Below are 18,537 nucleotides of genomic sequence, written 5' to 3' on the forward strand. Positions count from 1 at the left end.
AGCTAGTAATTCTTATTTTGTTTTGAAATAGTATACAAAAATTTTAAACTTTGCTTTAAAAAATCTCCCTCTTCCTGCAGTGTAAACATTTCAAATTGCCCTCTTTGTGAAACTGAAATAGTTGCAAATTAGCTTGTGGGGTTTTGTTTTGTTTGTTTTGTTTTCTTGCTTTTGCTCCTCAGCTCTTTTCAAGAACACAATGGTTGTTGTTTGAGAACATGTAAGCAGTGAGTTCTGGACTGAACTGAAACTGAAGTGGAATGATAGAAAGAATTTCTGAAAACTAAAACAAAAATGAGCATCAAAAAAAAGAATGGAAATGAAAGTGAAAGGCAGGTATGAAAAAAGGGTAAGGCAGATATAAATGGCAAAAATAAAAAAAGATAACAAATATGATTTTATGGTGCATACTAGCTGCAATTAATAAAAATGGTACTTAATTTGCCCATGTGGATTAAGATTTTTGGTTTTGCATCAGTGAAAGCACTTTGCTGCAGCTACCAGCTACCATTTTGGGAACCTCATTGCATACGGTATTTCTGATATTTCCTCTTTAACCAAGAGCCAACATTTTGTTCCCAAAATGTGATGACTAAACAGGAGAACAACTCTGAAAATGTGCTTAGCTTTAATTTTTTTTACAGTCTGAGACTTTTATTACATAGAAGTAATTGGTAAGATTGCAGTTAGGAAATATAAATATCTCCAGAAGGGAAATAAGTTTATTCAAGGCATCTTATGAAAACAGGCTTAAAATCACATTGTCTTCAGGAGGAGCACAAAACATTCAGGTACTTAGATGACACTTCTATCAGCTGATAGTTTATACATTAATTCTTATTATTCACTGGTGAGAAAGGACTACTTGCTCACCTGCAAGCCAGTCATATCAGTATGTTGGCACAAAATTTCTTACAAATGAAGAAAATGAATGTGGTAATTCTCTATTATTTTTTTAGACAATTGTTGGTTACTGTTCTGATGTGCTAACAGTGTAGCAAATTGTTGTAAGCCAATGGCAAGGACTGCTGATCTAGGCATTCCTGTGTTCAGGAATTTTCAAACTTAAAGCATCACTTTCAAGGCACAACTCTCAGCTTACAACAGCCTGCCAGAAATCAGAACATGTAATTAAAGTGCAACTCCTAGAGTATCAGTCTCCATATTTTTTTCCATAACTTTGTAAAAGCCTCTTCTGGGATGGGGAGGTTTGATTTCACTTGTATCTTCTCGTAATCAGATATAGGCTATTCTAGATATGGAGTCAAAAAATGTCAGAATACTGTTTAAACCCTAGCAGTCCTGCTTTGGAGTAGAGCAGTGGACCAGATGACATTTTAAGTCCTACTTTTTCAAGTCCTTGTTCTAGAAAGAAATATTTTTTTTCCTGATTTTTTTTCCCCATTGGAAGCAGGACAGTCTGACCAGTAGCAATGTCTCATTTATGCAAAAGGAGATAAACTGTCAGTCAGCTGTCACTGCTGACAGCCTGTGATGACACATGGCATGCACAAATAAGTGATGTCTGTGGTGGTGTGTCCATGAACCGTTTAAGACTTTAAGCATTAAAAGTAATATAAATAATGACTATCATTTTGTGCATTTATCTCTTTTTCCATAGCAAGAAGGATTTCTACCCCTAGTCAGGGTTTCTTAGGATAAAACCTGGTTTTGGAATGCATTTCTGTTAATACGCTGGAGAATAAGACTCAGCATGTGCTAGCATTCTCAATTTTCTTTGACATTCATGATTTCCAGCACAGCTGCTTTTTTTTTTTTTTTAATGAATGTCAGATCTTTGTAATGCCAACGTCTCATTGCCAGAAAAAAAAAAAAAAAAACAACCAAAAAATCAAAATCCAGGAGGCAATAAATGGAATTGATTTTTTAAAAGCTCTTTTTACTCTTAAAGTAACTGAGGAGCATGCAGGTTTTCAGAACAAGATGTGTTTACTTTGGCAATAGCTGCCGTATGTTATTTTTCTTTTTTTCTTCAGTCATCTCTCATAAGGGGGATAGAACACTAACAGAACATAACTCTAAAGAGAGTCACCCCTTAAATACACATTTCCTTGTGGTACTATAAACTGGTGTAATGAAACTGCTTGACAGCCAGGAAAACTATGCCCAACATTTTACATGTAAAATAGCTGTTAAATATAACACAATTGCCCAGTCTTAAATCTAATTTTCGAAGATGTGTGAAAGTAAGAGGCGATTAGGAATTTCCTTAGGATTTGACTATGCTGTCAGAGTTTCTGAAAAATGTATGCTGATATAGTGGTAGCCAGCCACTGCTGTCACTTACTGTTAAAAGCCATACATAATGATATGCTTCTTGATGTCTCTTTTTGTGCTGGCTGGGTGGTTATCTCCCTGCAAAACTGACATGAATCATGCCTTAGACATGCATGTATTTTTCTTCCTTTTCCCTGGAAAGGCATTGAAGCAGCAACAGGGTAGTATAAAAGCTTCTCACTGCTGTTGGAGGGCAACACCAGTAAAGCTGAGACTGACAAAGGCATTTAGGAGCCTGATTCCCATTGAAATCAATAGGAATTGGGTGATTGAAGGCAATGCATATGTGGGTTTGGCTTCTGGCTAGGCTGCAGAACAATGTTACTGGGAGGAACCATGGATGGGATGGAATCAAACAGCACGTTTTGGGTTCCATTTCCTTTCTCATGTTGGTCCCACCCATTGTTTGAGCAGTGCTAGTCAGCCCTCTGGCCATGAGCAGTGATGAGTTTGCTGACAGCTTCTTCTTTGTGACAGTCAAGTTGAGCTTTCCATTGACAGTAACCCACAGCAAAGACTCCTTATTTTCTGTGTGCCATCTATCTTTTTTTTTAAATTCTGTATCAGCCACAGATGTGTTAGTGTATGATATATATTGTTTCTCACTTTTAAACTTAAGAAGATAGTCCTTTCTGCAACCAGCAGCATGCATTTTGCAATCGTATTTTAGAAAGTTGTTTGTTTCTTGATTTATTTTATGTTTGTGTGCAATTAAATCTAAATGTCCCCCTCTACCCTATTAAAAAAAAAAAAAATTAATCCAGAATTTTTGTGGTGGCATGTTTCATAGCTACCATAGTTGTAAAGGTGAGGTAACAGCAGTGACTCTGGATTTTCCTCTGTGGAATTTCTGTCCTGTCTTCTGGATGCCTATAGTTCATCTGCTCTGAAATGAAATGCAAAACATGCTCAGTGTTTGTATCTACTGTCACTACATTATGCAAACACAGCCATCAATGTCTTCTGAGCTGCAGTCTGCCTTGAAGACTTTCTTGTGGAGCTGCCCACACAAGAAGTTCTGCAGATGGAAGTTGTAGCAGAAGCTCCCAGCATTCAGTCCTGAGCTGGAAACTGAAGATGGAATTTACTTGTTGCCTGACAAAAGCAAAGCCCTCAAGAAGAATTGGAATATATTTAAAACAAATTCGTATTATACCAGATGTGAACATATGAAAGGTGATATGGAGGCAGTAACATTCCCAGTGGTGCTCAGGGTTAATTGATAGGCAGGTGGCTGTGCTGTTTCATAACTTCATCCCTCTCTATCTGCAACATGGCCTCTTGATTATTGCTTATAAAAGCATTGGTAGAGGATAAAAATACCAGAAATTCGGAGGCATTTTTAAATTTTAGCATTTTGTTAATCTTGATTCTTTCCTGGATGCTTGGATCACCAGAGGTTTTTTTTTTTTCAAAACAGTTTCTCAGTAGGACTGCAAGCCTGGGAAATAAAGTTGACCTTTAATATATACCTATACTGCAAAGTAGAGTTTCATGTTGCTATACTGTATTATATTGCTTTTGAAAAAAGTATAAAGGAAAAATGATTAGTCTTAGTAGACTAGTAGGAGTTTCTCATGGCTTAACTTCCTCCCCTTAAATTCTAGTATAATCTGAGTTCATAAGAGCATTAAGTTAGGCAATTGAAATGTGGAATAGTGAATGTCCAGCTTCATTTTGAAATAGCAGATTACAGGATGTTTTGGAAGTTTGGCACAGTTTGCACTGAGATGGATGTAATTCCTTGGGTGCTTCTCAGCTTTTTCATGGCACCTTACTGCATTTTAATGCCCTTCCAGTTGTGATCCATAGCTTCTAATAAAACCTAGCCTACTAAGAGAAATTTAGTGTCTCAAGTATTTCTGAAGTCAAATTGCCAATTCTGTTGTCTATATGAGTTCAGAGCTCTAATGATAACTCCTTGTATCTACATTGCAGTTACAGGTGGGATGGCAATGCTCGTGTATTGATTTAGCTAACCTGGACAACAGCACTGAAAATACAGAAGTGTTGCATTTGCCTCCAGCTGTACAAATCTGGGCTGTATGCTGGTACTATGTGGTAGCTGAAGCCTTTGCAGTGCTTCTTTGGTTATAGCTATTGAATTTTGGTGTCAGTCAGTTTCAGTTCTACCTTTGACTGATGCTTACCAGCAGCCTGAAACTCAATCTGAAGAAAGAAGAGGTTCTAATACTAATGAAAAGCTTTAATTTGAAGAAACAGAACAGCCAAAACTAAAGAGGTGATGCTACATATTATGACTGCTTGTTTGAACTCACAGCTGCCTTCTTGACAGGGAAGCACTACTGTTCCAGCATTAGCAGCCAGACCGTGTCTGTCTGGCTTTTGGGCCCAGCTCAACTCAGAAACTGTATTTATGTGCAGTTCATATAGACCATTCAACTACTTTGCCTTTTTCTTCTGACTGAATCAGTTTCAGCATGCTTTGCCACATCGTATTATTGTCATTCTGGCACTTATTACTGTCATTAATGCCATACATATGAATCCAGGAGCTCAGGCGATCTAAAAAAAATTCACATGCACGTGACATTTGTTTCCTTCTCAAAGGTTTTGACTCACTGGAGGTTCACATTTTTAAACTTTTCTTTAGAAGCATGACCTACATTATAAATCTCCTTTAAAAGAACAGGAGCAAGGTAAGAATCTGTGTTTGAATCCCCTTGGCTGAGTAGCCGCTTGCTTCCTCCCTCAGTGTGCCATGCTCTGGCAGCACAGGCCGAGGCCATGGCCTGGGATCAGCAGGCCTGAGATAGGAAGGGCTCAGCTAAGCCAAGCCCTCGGTGTGCAGTGAGCTGGAACGCCTGGCACGTGGCTAACAGCACTGGTAAGAGCTAAAGCATCAATGACTTTCAGGTGCCAGAGCTTTGAAAGCAGATTTATAAATATAAATGCAGTGTTACTCGGGGCAGAGCCAGCCGAGGTGACGCGTTCCTAGGCCTCAGCAGGCCCCTGTGCTCTCCTCAGCCTGTGGCAGACGCAGTAACTGAGGGAGCATGTTCCCTGGTGGGGAGCTGGGCTGATGGGAATTACTTTGCAGGTTTTTTGTTGACTTCCACAGCCAATTTCTCTAGGTCAGCTGAGGTATGATACTTGATTAGGGTCCAGCAATTCATTTGAACCTTTAAGCCTTTAGACACCGAAAAATCTCTGTGGATGTGGCACTAATGATGTCGAAGCAAGTTATCTGAAAGTGCTTTTATCTAGCAGTTGACCAGGGAAGACTGTTAAGCCTGCATTGGAATGAGAGGGGAGCAGCTGGCAGGGCATTTTTCCACACTGCTTTGGAACTTGCACTTTCCCCAATACCAAAATAGTTCTGGGACATGCTGCAGTGGCCCACTTGTTTTTCTTAGCAGTAAGGGGTTGGGAGGATTCTGGGGGAAGATTGTAAATATATCTTTTCAGCTGTTGGGCTGTGTTTATTATCCAGTAAAAGGGAGCTACAGCTTTAGTATATCTTTATAACTGACACTCTAAAAATATAACCTCAACCAAAGGGTAAGCATCTCTTTCTTTAGTGTAACTGTATTCAGATGGAGTACAATCATAGAATCATAATGAGAAAGGAGGCAAGTCCATTTTGCTGAGAGTTAGAAAAACATGTAGCAGTGTATATATATGAGGATACTGAGGATAATGTTTGCTAATGAATTGAGGGTAAGTTCTCAGTGAACTGATATTTATTCTCTAATTTTAACTACAGTAAGTTTACCTAATATTGGATTGCCATTTGCTTCCTTTCTATGAACATGCACAATTACTCTAAGTAGAAGGTAGAATTGTAGTTACAAGAGACAGAAAATGGGAATTATTTTTTCAGCCTATTTTAGTTCTGTAGACTTTATTATAGTCAAAGAAAAAAATATCACCTTCCACCACACTTCACATCATATATTTGCTCCAAGAAATGGAAGATAGGAGGAATGGTAGTTGAAATGGGATTTGAAAAAAGCCTTTCACATGGTAATGACTGTAGTGACATGATAAATGTCAGGACAGAAACAAAGTCTTCTTGAAAACAACATAACTTCGAAGAGGACTAAAGAGCACCCAACAGCAGATTGCTCAGTATAAAAGGGTAATTTCTCACACTTTGTGTTATAACTCTTATCTCACTTCCCTTCAAAATTTTAGGGAGTGTGGGCAAAATAAAGTAGTATTACAATGCTGTCCTAACTCTATATAGAACATCAGGAGCTGGTATCTCATGGACAAATATAACCCAAGCTTCGAGATGCCATGGGATCATATTTCATTTACATCATAAGTTATAAGTGGTCTCTACATTAGATTTTCCTCTCTTTCCATCACCTTCTACCTTCCAAAGTACTTCTAAATAGATTACATCTCTTTGGAGTTATATTTGCTTTGCTAATGGCTATTTTTGGGCTATCAACTGGCCAGCTCTACTGCTGAAGCTCTGCTTCAGTGTCTTCTCTAATTTAGAAACTTACTTGAACATAAATTTCAAAGCCCTGAAGTCCCATTTTCATAAGTGACAGATGACCCTGTAATTCTGCTACTCTTGAAAAGTTTAACCCACACCTCACTTTTTTTAAAATTATTTTTTTTATTTTTAGAGAGAGGATGAGACACTGAGAACAAGTTTAAAACATTTTTTCATAGGCATGATTTAGAATGCAGGTTTCCTCTGTTTAAAAGAAGCCAAGCTTACCTACTCTCTGGTGGTTTGGTATGTGCTGGCCTAACTTGAATTAGATCCTCTCAGGGCTGAGATAATTTTGCTTCTCAGGTCATCTCACAGGGGCTGCTGAAGATTTTCTGAGAAAAGCAGTCTGCTGCCTCAGACAATGTGCATGGGTGGAAATACAACTGTAATAAACAGACTGAAATTTATTAATAGCTGGAAGGAAGATTTAATGAAATGGCTGCAGTGAGCATGAACCCAGCATTGTGATTGTGATGAGGAAGCAAAAAGGAGCCTTCCATCTGTAGTCCCACTAGACGGGACTGTAAGCACCTGAGTCTTCTATTGTATTAATTTCTCCAAGTTAGTTTGGTGAGATTAAATGAAGGATATGTTATGTGCAGTTATGCACAAAGAGTGAGGAAATTGTTTATGACAGAACAGAGAGGAAGGCATTAGTATAATTTTTGAGGAATAATGTGTGCTATTCTACTGTTCCCTGTTCATAAAGGATGAATTAACACTCGAGCACATGCCAGGAAAGGCTCTGAGGTTGAATGGACAGCATCTTGTAAGAGTCCATAAAAGCTAAATAAGCCTGCACTTCTGTAAACCTGTGGGAGGAGAAAATATAGTTAGACTGAAAAACAGTGTGGGGATAAGAGCATGTGACTAAAGTAATTTACGGTAAGGTTTTTATAGTCACCCAACCTTCAATTATGGGGCGTGAGAGTGGAAGTCTTCCCTTAGGACTGGTGGGTTTAAGAAAACAACATTTTGACATTGAGATGATAACAACCTGGAGGTTTAATTGGTCCTTTTCAGTCCTGTTTCCATGTGGGATATATGAAAATATGGTAGCAAAAATGTTAGCAATATCTCTGGTTTAGAATTCACAGAATAGTTGAGGTTGGAAGGAAGCTCTGGGGATTATCTAGTTCAATCCTTGCTCAAGCAGGGTCAGCTAGGGCAGGTTACTTAGTGCTGCATCCAGCTGTTTTTGAATATGTCAAAGGATTCAGTCTTCAGACCACCTCTTGGCAACAAGATCCATGGTCTGATCACTCACACAGAGTAAAAAGAATGTTTTTTTTGTCCACATTTGTTTTTCATGTGTCCACATGAATTTTATGTGTTTTCATGTGCAGCCATTGCCTCTTACCCTGATGCTGGGCACTACCAATCTGGTTCCCTCTTTTTTGTTTATTCCTATTCAGTATTTATACACATGGACAGGACACCTGAGCCTCTTCTTCTCTGGGCTGAATGGCCAGCAGATCCTCCTCAGCAGAACTGCTTTCCAGTCAGCCTCTAGCCTGTACTGGAGCCTGGGATTATTAAAGGCCAGGTGCAGGAATTTGCACTTCCCTGTGTTGAACCAGATGAGGTTTTTCTCATTTCTCCTTCCTGTCAAGGTTTCTCTGGAAAGCAGTGTGCCCATGTGGTGTATTAGCCACTCTATCCAGTTTTGTGTTATTGTGAACTTGCAGTGGATGTGCTCTTGTCCCTTCACATGTCATTAATGAGAGTATTATAAAGTACTGGCCCCAGTACTGATCCCTGGGTTGCACCACCAGTGTCTTGCCTCCAGCTGGACTTCATGCCACCCTTCCAGTGTGGCCATTCTTGTTTTCAATCCACCTCACTGTCCACTGATATAACCCATACATTGTCAGCTTCTCTGTGAGGATATTAAACAGAGGCAGTGTTAAGGGCCTTTAAAGTTGGAATTGCAAGGAGTTTCAAGAAGTTGTCAGAAAATGGCTGTTAATAGAACTGAGAAAAAGTAGAATAACATATTGAAATTATTTAGGGTAGGAGAGATGTGGCAACCAGAATAAAACTCTGTTAAGGATGGAAGTAAAGGTGCTTATGTTTCTCAGAGCAAGAACTGATTCTACAAATGATCTAGTATACTTTGTACAACAGCTTGTATACCAACAGCTGTTGCCTTCTAAGTTTTTGAGATAGAAAGGTACCCAATAGAATTAATGAATAAAATTATGTTTTGTAGTTACAAGAAATTACTTTTAGTGCACACCACTGTTACTGGTTGGTATTAGGCTGTTTTCAACAGTTGTGTGTAGTGAAAAATAAAAATCAGTGCACTTTTCCCAGATATTTTTTTGTATGCTGTCAATGCAGCCACCACAAAAGAATGCTCTGTGTGCCCAGTGGATAAAGCTGACTTTTGGAAACAGGATTCCTAGATATTTAAATTACAGGAAGATGAACCATGGAACGATCATAGTGAGGTCAAAGGAACTGAACTGATACTGCAGAGTTTTACTGCAGGCAGTTCTTAAAGAGCCTTAGGTTCTGAGTGTCCTGTCCTCCTGTACATTAACTGTGATCTACCAATAGCAGTAAAATCAGATTTCAAAGTTTTAGTGTTTAAGCATATATTTATGCCTGTATGAAAAAGCAATAGTGATAGTAATCTAAGACAACACCAAGCAAATCACACCTTGATTAAAGAGAATGTAATTATACTACAATAAGAATATTTCATCCTTTACTGTGAAATTTATATGGATCACAGTTAGTAGATGATCCAAACTTTTTAAGTTTTACCAAAGTGTTTTATTCAAAAAGCAAAATAAACCTTGGCTTTTTAGAGAGCTGAGTGCTGCCAGTTTCAAATGCCATGCTACGAGGCATGAACAGCTGCTAACAATACTGTTCACCTTTCCATAGCAAACTGAAGAAGCACAGCTGTATTTAGAATGTAATTTTAAAAAGGCTTTCTGTATGGTTTGAATAATATTTCAAGCTCACTTGTATTTTGAGAAGATCAGCTTCTCAAATGTCTTTATAGATTTTTTTATTTAACATATGCAATTTCAGCAAATTTTACATAGATACTTATTTTAACACTAGAAAAAGTTTACAGTAGTTCTGAGACATAGAAACTATGCTTTACTAGAAACAGGTTCTTCCAGCTGAAATACTTCATGCTGGAAGAAAAGGCAGGTTTTTTTCAGACACTCCTTCTGAAAAAAAAGCAATTCTCACAAATCCAGTTCAGGCTGTTCAGATGGTCAAATTATATCATCCTGAGTTTGATGTCTTGGGGCCTAAACAGGCCTTTAGTTGACAGCAGTTCAGATACTTATTATGGCATTCTGTTCCCTGAAAAACTTAAAATAGGAGGGTAAGTCTGTGGAGACTAAGCAAGCTTGAAGTCTGCACTCACACAATAGCACATCAAACATTAATTAAGCCAGTGTTAACCCTTAGCCTGGCTCAGTCACCAGAAGACTAAGTGAGAAGTGATAATGCTAATGCTAGCCTCTAATAAAGAATAAAAGCATTTAAAGAGGTAATTACCCAAAAGATAAGCTTAGTTGTGATTATCAACATCCATAGATCAAGAGCTGTCTACTCAAGACAATGCTCAGGGACTTAGAGATTCTGAATGTACTATTCAACAAGGAAACATCCACCAAGATTTTCCCAAGCCATGGCAATGCTCTCACCCTCAGGCCAGAAAACGTGATGAAGGAATATTACATTAGTTGCTGAAGGAATACCATTTAATCTCATCTTAACCTGCACCTACTTGATTTGGGCTCTAGTATTTCACAAGAAGTGGAGCTTTAAAGTAACATTAACCCCAAGAATTCTCCAAAATATGCTTCCCCCACCCAGCCTATATTTCCTATTTGGACTTTATTAAGGCTGTAATGGGAAAACTGCTTCCTGTAACCAAAATAAAAGTTATAGGTTACTATACCACCTGTTTTAAAGTAATAAGCTCAGTAAACAAAAATAAGTTCTATAAATGAAAATAGCTGAATTTTTAGCTGAATCCATGTGTTACCCAGCTAGCCTCTAGCTAGACCTGACTGATGCGTGATCTTAGCACTTATTCTGAAAGCTGAGCACCTGCCATAGAAGTAGTGGCTAGAGTGGAGATTTTCAGAACTGACCTGTTGGGGGGCATAGGTAGAACTATAAAGAGCAGGTATTACAAAATGATCTGTCTATAACAGCTATGTGAATATGTCTTTCAGAGTAGTGGGATTTAAAAAAGCTGCAGACCAGATTCTTTCTGGTGTAGGTGGATGTCAGAAATACTTCCTCACAACAGTGTTAAAGTGGGAAGAATAAGTAGGTGGGATGAATATCCATCTCTAGTGATCTGAACAACACAGTACTTGAATAGTGACATTTTTTCAACAAGAACTACACCAAAGTACAAAGATTGGAAGAGTCAGAGCTGGTCTACATTGTAATTACTTTGGTAGTATTTTTATCTGCTCCACATGACTATGTGGTAACTGCTTTTTAAAGGAAAATTATTTCAATGATGATGCAAGTGTTACTGTGTGTGCTTCTCTAACAGATCTTTAATTGATGGATGTCTCAACTCATGTCAGGACTGGCCAATCCTATAACTATGGGAGTCAAAAGCAAAATTCTCTCTAACTTGTAAAATGAGGTGGTTAAAGAGAGTTTCTGAAAGGCTTTAGATAATAAGCATGATTCAATTCCTGAGGCATCTTGCTGCCTTAGAGGTGTCAGACTGCAGTTTTTAAGTCAGCAGTTGTTTTCACATATCTTTTTTCCCCTTAATGGTTTTTGATCAGCTTGATTTAGTTACTGTTGGGATCTAAATCAGAGCAAATTTGGGAAGGTGAGAGCCTTCCTGGGTTTAGAATCCTGACCAGAGAAATTTTAGTGAAGTTCATTGCAGCAGGAGTCATTAACTGTAACTCATTTGGACGGAATAATTTTTCTACTGAATATGTCTGCCTGGTATCAATTATACAGGACATCAGTAGCTCTTATTAATCTGTATTAGTGCTAATTGTAAATGCTGTATAGTGTTCGTGACAGAGACCATCTGATTAATTTTGCTCATGGGATTTGCAAGGTCAGCTTTTCTATGACATTTTTGCAATATCTCTAGTGGACATAATTTTTTTAGGTTTTTGCTTGCCTTCTTGTATAGGCATAAGAAATGGGCTTTATAATTATGCAGCTTCTTCTTTTTTCCTGTGTACTAGTTCCATTGCTACATTAGGCATTGGCTGTACTGTTATTTCAACAGATCCCATATTTTAGTCTATATATACCATCACAGTATTTGAGTGTTGTTATTGATGGTTTTGGGTAATCTGTTTACTCATCAGTCCTTCATCTATACTGGACCTCTCTCATGCTCTGCTGAGGGAGTGGGGATGATCTGTTAGAATGTTGCCTTTGACTGAAAGTTTGCTTTGTTAGTTTCTTTTTCAGTAAATGTCTCACTATGAAAATGTATAGAAGATGTGACCAAAATTATTACATGTTGTTCTTCAATGTACTATAATTTCTACAGGAAGGATTCCAAGGCTAACTGTAGCTTCCTTTTGCTAACTAGTTAGTTTGACAGTATTTATGTCTTCTCTCCCAGATCTTCTTATTAATGAAGTCCCTCTTAATCAACTTAAAAAAAAATCTAAACTACTTTCAATTGTTTTTGTTTTCTCTTGAAGATAAAAGAAGCTCAAGATATTTCTCATAGGTTAAATGTTGAACATTAAATGTTTTGGGAAAATGGCAAATCACATGCCTGAATCTTTTTCATGGTTCATGACCAGATTATGCTTAGATTATTCTATTTCTTTTTCTTTGGATAGACTTTCAAACCCTTGTAAGAAGTTGAATCAGGTTAAGTATGTCCCCACAAAGTTCCTTATTCATTGGATTAGTAAACAGGAATAAAAACTTTTTTTTCAGAGAACTTTCAAATACCCTGCATCACCACCTTGTTATCTGGCAAAGTAGTTTTATTATTGGGACGGCATAGTTCAAATCCTAATGTGAACCATAAACAACAACTTACCATTTTTGTTAGTATGAGACATTTGTCCTTTTGATTTGTACTAGTGCACAGCATGCAAAGATACTTCAGGATCTTGTCTGCTGTGTCTGAATGTACAAGGTGGAGTAGTAAGCCTGTGGCAGTATATGAAACCTCACAGAGTTCTTAAGTGATTCCACATCTATGGTGTATCTACTTAGGCAGCTGCAGATATTTGCAGCCTTGTGTTTGCAAGGTTCAGTACAGATGATGGTGCAAATTGACATGTTGACTAGTGTGGACTAGTATTTACTAGCGACTAAAAACAGTCATGAAGATAACTAGTGTCACCTTGTTGGTTGCAAAATGTTAATCCACCCATTTAATACTGGAATCTGACAGAGAGTCTGAAAGACAGTGGCAATCCATGGCCTTTTCTGCATGAGGAGGTCTAGCTGGCAAACAGTCTGTTGGCATAGTGCAGCTAGCAACTTCTTCTGGCAGAATGCATTTACATTTGGTTGCTTCTGTTGGCAATATATTTCTTCATGGCTTCAGATTGTATTGGCAAAATATACACAGCATGTAAGAGGATCTCGGTAACTGTGTCTGTAGTGCTGTGCAGCATTCATCTTGAAGCCAAATGTGTTAACTGTTCATTCTGCACTTGTTAGGGCCTTGTTATTCCTGAATCTGGGGGCACATGAAAACAGCTGATTCTCTTGCAGGAAGAACATTAGTTAGTGCTGAAATTTTAAAGGCCATTCAAGAGCAGCCTCACTGCTATGTGGATAGGCTGTGTGCCCAGCTAATTCAGTTGTCTGCAGATAAGACAGTTCCTTGTCCTTAGGACAGCTGTATTGTCACTTGCTGTAAAGGGGATGAGATTTGTGGGCAGTCTGAGTGTCTGTGTGTAGACCCAGCTATATTAACATGTCATTATTTGGCAGGCAACAAGGTGAGACTGCTTCTGAGTATTGAATATTGATTGAGCACCCTTCAAGAACTGATGGAAGTGTGCATTAAAGCCATAGAAACTGCTTCCTCATGGCTGTATTTAGTCTTCTCCTCACTTTCTCATTCATTTCACAGAAACATATAATTACATAGCTTGGAAAGGGCCTCTGAAAGGTCACCTAGTGCAACTGCTTGCACAGAGCAGGTTCAAAAGGATCAGGTTGCTCAGGTCTCTATCCAATTAGGTCTCCCCTAACTCCTCTCTTGTAAAGACTGGACAAACACAATTCTTCCATCTATGTACATCATGTGCTTCATCTCCCAGTCAGCTTGGTAGCCTTCCCCTGAATTCACTCCAACACATCAATGTCTTTCTTGTGATAAGGAACTGCAAAGTGAACGTGGTACTCAAAACCCTTCTATAAAATAGTGAAGCTGTACTGATACTTGATAACAGTGGTTTTGTCTGTTGTAGGATGGACAAGACTTTGTTCTATAACAAAATCTAATAAGAGGTCTGGTTTTCTGCTGGTGAAATGGTTCTGATGGTGAATGCCACTTGTATGCTACCTAATTTCTGGAACTATTATGTCCTTTGGGGACCTATTCAGGTGGAAAAATAAGGTGGTTGTAGTAATTGTTGGAGTCAGAGGTATGCCAGTTCCACCTGCTCTGGGTACCAGTTGTTTCAGGGAGCATAAAAGAGCATTGTGATGGCATGCCCTATCTAAAGAGTGACTGATTTTTTTATCACATGTGCAGATTTTTAAAAATAAATAAAAAAGGTGGATTTCCAGATATTAGACTGTTATCAAGCTTAGCTTACAATATGAGCAATACTCACCTTGGCATTATAGCAGCTTCTGAGTAGGAGGATTAATAGCAAATCTCTTCCATCAATGTTCAATATTGCTATAAAAATTGAGTTAGGAAGACATAGGTCTTCAATCAAAGATTATTTCCCATGCTGTGTTGTAGATTCTGGGTTGCTAGTATTATTCTTTTCTGATCAAGAATGCAATTTAGTAATTTTTTTTTTTAATTTTTTAGCATGTCTTGCAGATTTCAATCTTTCAGGTTTTGTCCTAAGTCTCTGCAATGAGAGGGAGGGAGTTTATGTAGCCAATGTAGAAAAAAAAGAGTTTCTCTGATCTATTTCTTTCCTGTTTATCATGTAGAGTATTTACATGGTAAGTTGTACCCCTCAGATCCATACAGTCCATGTAGTAGAATCTGATGGGTTAGAAATCCTGGAAGAGCTTTGAATATCTGTGATTCCAGTGCACATCTAGAGATCATCATGAAGGCACAGTTGTTGCCTGATAGTCTGGAAATGATAGAAACTGTAACAGCTATTACAAAAGGCCTCTGGGAGAAGTTTCTGTATGCCACAGGCTTACTGGGTGGGATTCATTTTACTAAACACAGACAATTCCTCATCTGGACTTCATTTATTGTGTGTAGAGGGAAATAAGGAAATTTATAGGGCTTGTTGTTTTCATTTTGCAGCACAATTTTTCTCATCCCAATGCCACTGCCTAAAATAAAACAGATAAATGACATGTTAAATACCTGTTTTCTTAATTGATTTTAAAAGGAGCTGGAGATGACTCTTTCAGCTCTAAAAATCTGTGCCATAGCTGACTAAAGTTGGTTGTAATAGGTTTGCTTTTATTGTAATAACAGCAGGCCAAAAGAGAACTTAGGTTGCTTAGGGGAACAGTTTTAACTTCTCCAGTTTTTTTCCCATGTTCTCAGGGGAATTGGAAGCAGAGCAGGAATGCACACAGACTTCTGCTGGCTGTTACTTTTCCTGGTTAAGAGTTCTTTGTTGTCCAATGATTGTTCTGGAATAAAGTGTCAAACTCATCCATGCCTAAAGTTTTCAGTGTTTCAACCTTCCTTCCTGCATTAAGTTTTTTGAGCTTATTAGGAAAGTAGTCTTCACACTGTTAGATACACAGTGGATATTTTTGGAGAAGATGCAATTGGCTGATCATCTCTGTTTCCAGGATTTGAACAGTCACACTGTGCCCTGGTTAGTTTCTGAAGCACTGAATTTCAATTCTTGAACACATCTTTTGTGGTTTTTCTATTTCCTTTCAGTGATCGCATTCAGAGTTGCGGTCAACTGCTCAATGTCCAAGTTGACACCAGCGATGTTCCTCAGGGATCATTACTGGGACTGGTGCTGTTTAACACCTTTCTCAGAGACATGGACAGTGGGATCAAGTGCAAGCTTGCTGGTGACACTAAGCTTTGTGGTGCAGCTGAAATGCTTGAGGGAAGGGATACCATCCAGAGGGATCTGGACAGGCCTGAGAAGTGGGTCCATGTGAACCTTATAGACTTCAGCTAGGACAAGGTCCTACACCTGGGTCATGATAATCTTAAGCACAATTATAGGCTGGAGCATAGATTAGAACAGTTTTGGGATTTTGGAGTAAATTAATTGTTTTGGAATGTTATTCTTAGAGTATCATTACCTTCTGTCCTGCTTCTATTCCTTTCTACTACCAATGAGATCTTCAAATGATAAAATAACTTGAAAGCACCCTATATTTATTTTGAGATTATGTGACTTGATCATCTGGTGTTCGAAAACTTCAGCAGTTCAGAGAGGGAATTAAACACTTCTGCTTAATTTGTGACTGAGCCTTAATACAGCTGATTTTTAGGGTCTTTGAATCCAGTTCCAAGCAAATGTCAGTGGGATTTAGGGCTGTGGCAGTAGGAGCCAGTTTGAAAACTTAATGGCCACATAAGGCCTTTTCTTCCCTGGCCCCTTACTGAGTTACTGTGGTGGTACAGAGGAGTCTACAGCAGATTGCATAACAGACCATGAAGAGCTTTGCTGTGTGCATCTGGGTATAAGCTCCTAGATTTGAGTTCCTGTGTATGGACAGTTAGCATCCAGTTTCTAGACTTAAACATTAGAACTGTATGGTCTAACTACCATGTTTTCACTGTATAGGACTTGTCCAAGAGTTTGTCCTACCTTTGAGAACCAAGTCACCAGCACAAGTAGCCAACCTACAGTTAAATCAGAAAATTGTATTACATGAATTTTGGACATTTTTCTGTCCTCTTTTATTTGCTTTTCCTTCCAAGGTGCTTGTGACCTTGCTGTTGAAAAAGTTCCTTTCAGTCTGTCCTTTAAAATTGATTTCAGTTTTACTTTTCAATGGTTTGTTTTTCAAGTTTGAGAAATAAACTATTCCAGTTGTAGAGCTGGTTATCATTTTTTAAGTCAGCTAAAAGACTTGACAAAAAAGCAAGAAGCAAAGGAGCTTCAGAAGTTACTTTTTAAATTTATTGTGTATTTATGATTTTGTCATCTTTGTTTTCTTTTTCAGTTCCCAGCTTCAGCTAAAAAACTGACCATTGTATACTGATGTTAAATGTATCAGAAGATTGTTTGGAAACAGGAAATTCAGAAGACTGTATAACAGCGTCAGTGTAGAAGACCTCCTGACGGTATTTCAACTTATTAGTCAGTGGCTGCTTAATGCCATCGCTGCCTAATGCTGAAGGTTTGATGTCATGTTCCAAGTGACTCATGCAGTCAGCAGTGCAGGTATGTTAGGAGAGCTGCAATTGGCAGTGGACAGAAAATATTAGTAAGTTGATCTTTTAGAGAAATAACTCTTCTAAGTGGCTTTCATAGCCCTTAAAGTGAGTTGAAAAGACAATAAATATCCATCATTAGCACCATTGTCACCCTTGCTTTTGCTAACTTTTGAGTTGCTGTTATTTTTGTTTTTCAGATGGAGGAAATAGGAGGGTGAATTTGGGAAGTGAAGTTGACAAGAAGTTGACAGGAAGCTGACACTGTGCTGATAAAGGAAAGCAAGGTATGTTGGGCTGTCTTAAACCACAGATGTTTCTTCTGAAATATGTAGAGACTAAATTTGGAAATTATGTGTTTCTGTAGCCATTCCTTGTAGTTCATGCCACGTGGTTTGTGTCTGTAGATGGATACCATTTTCAGCAGGAAATTAAAGAAGCCACCTGTTTTCTCATGACATTACCCTTCTTTAATTCTGGCAACCACAAGAAAGTGCCATATCTTACTATGGAGATAATTATATAGCAATCACATTATGACTCCATCTTACATAGAAATACTTAAATTAGCTTTAAATTAATTAACATCAGTCAAATACTCTTATCAGTATAGACTCAGCAGCAAAGCATTCAGTGCAGATTAACTTTCTGAATTTGCTTTTCAGGCAGGCTTTGCAGTCTGTGCCAGGTTCTGTAGCTTCACTGCTGAACTGCCTGCAGTCCACCTATGTAGAGTATACCTTGATACAATACAGTCATGCCTTGCTGCAGATGTAAGCATGCCCTGTTGTCTGGATAGCACCAAGCAGAATGGGCTTCTCTTGTGGTCACAGTTTTTTACTATAACCTTGAGATACCTAATAAAGCTGGCATGTTTTGCTATTTTTCTGGCTGAAATTTTATGGAGGGATGTCCAAGTTCTAGTGGGATAAAACTAGAAGAAAATTGAAATAATGTATCGGCAAAGTCATATCACTAACATTAGTGACAAGAAACAACCTGTTGGAAAAAAAAATAGTGATTAGAAACAACGGGTTGGAATGAAGTTTTGAGATTATGTATATGGAACTGGTGGCTGCTGCAAAATAAGTAAGCTATTAACTCTAAGTCTGTGGCACTCATTGAATTTCTTGCAATTAGCAATGTACTATCTAAAGAGATCTGGATTTGTTGCCTTGGAATAGTAAAAATACTTGTGTTCAGGAAGGAAGCACTAAATGAACAGTATTGAAAATCTAACAACTGAAAGTTT

General features: G+C 38.2%; 1 long non-coding RNA gene across 1 annotated transcript in view; it reads left to right on the forward strand.

Moving 5' to 3' along the window:
* LOC143694130 (uncharacterized) overlaps positions 1-18,537 on the forward strand; it is a 67,914-nt gene that overhangs the window by 12,490 nt on the left and 36,887 nt on the right. The window contains exons 3-4 of the long non-coding RNA XR_013182368.1: positions 17,075-17,295; positions 17,486-17,572. This is a non-coding gene — a long non-coding RNA (uncharacterized LOC143694130). The remainder of the gene's footprint in view (positions 1-17,074; positions 17,296-17,485; positions 17,573-18,537) is intronic.

The sequence above is a fragment of the Agelaius phoeniceus genome, chromosome 5, assembly GCF_051311805.1.
Source record: "Agelaius phoeniceus isolate bAgePho1 chromosome 5, bAgePho1.hap1, whole genome shotgun sequence".
In the NCBI taxonomy this organism is placed as follows: domain Eukaryota; kingdom Metazoa; phylum Chordata; class Aves; order Passeriformes; family Icteridae; genus Agelaius; species Agelaius phoeniceus.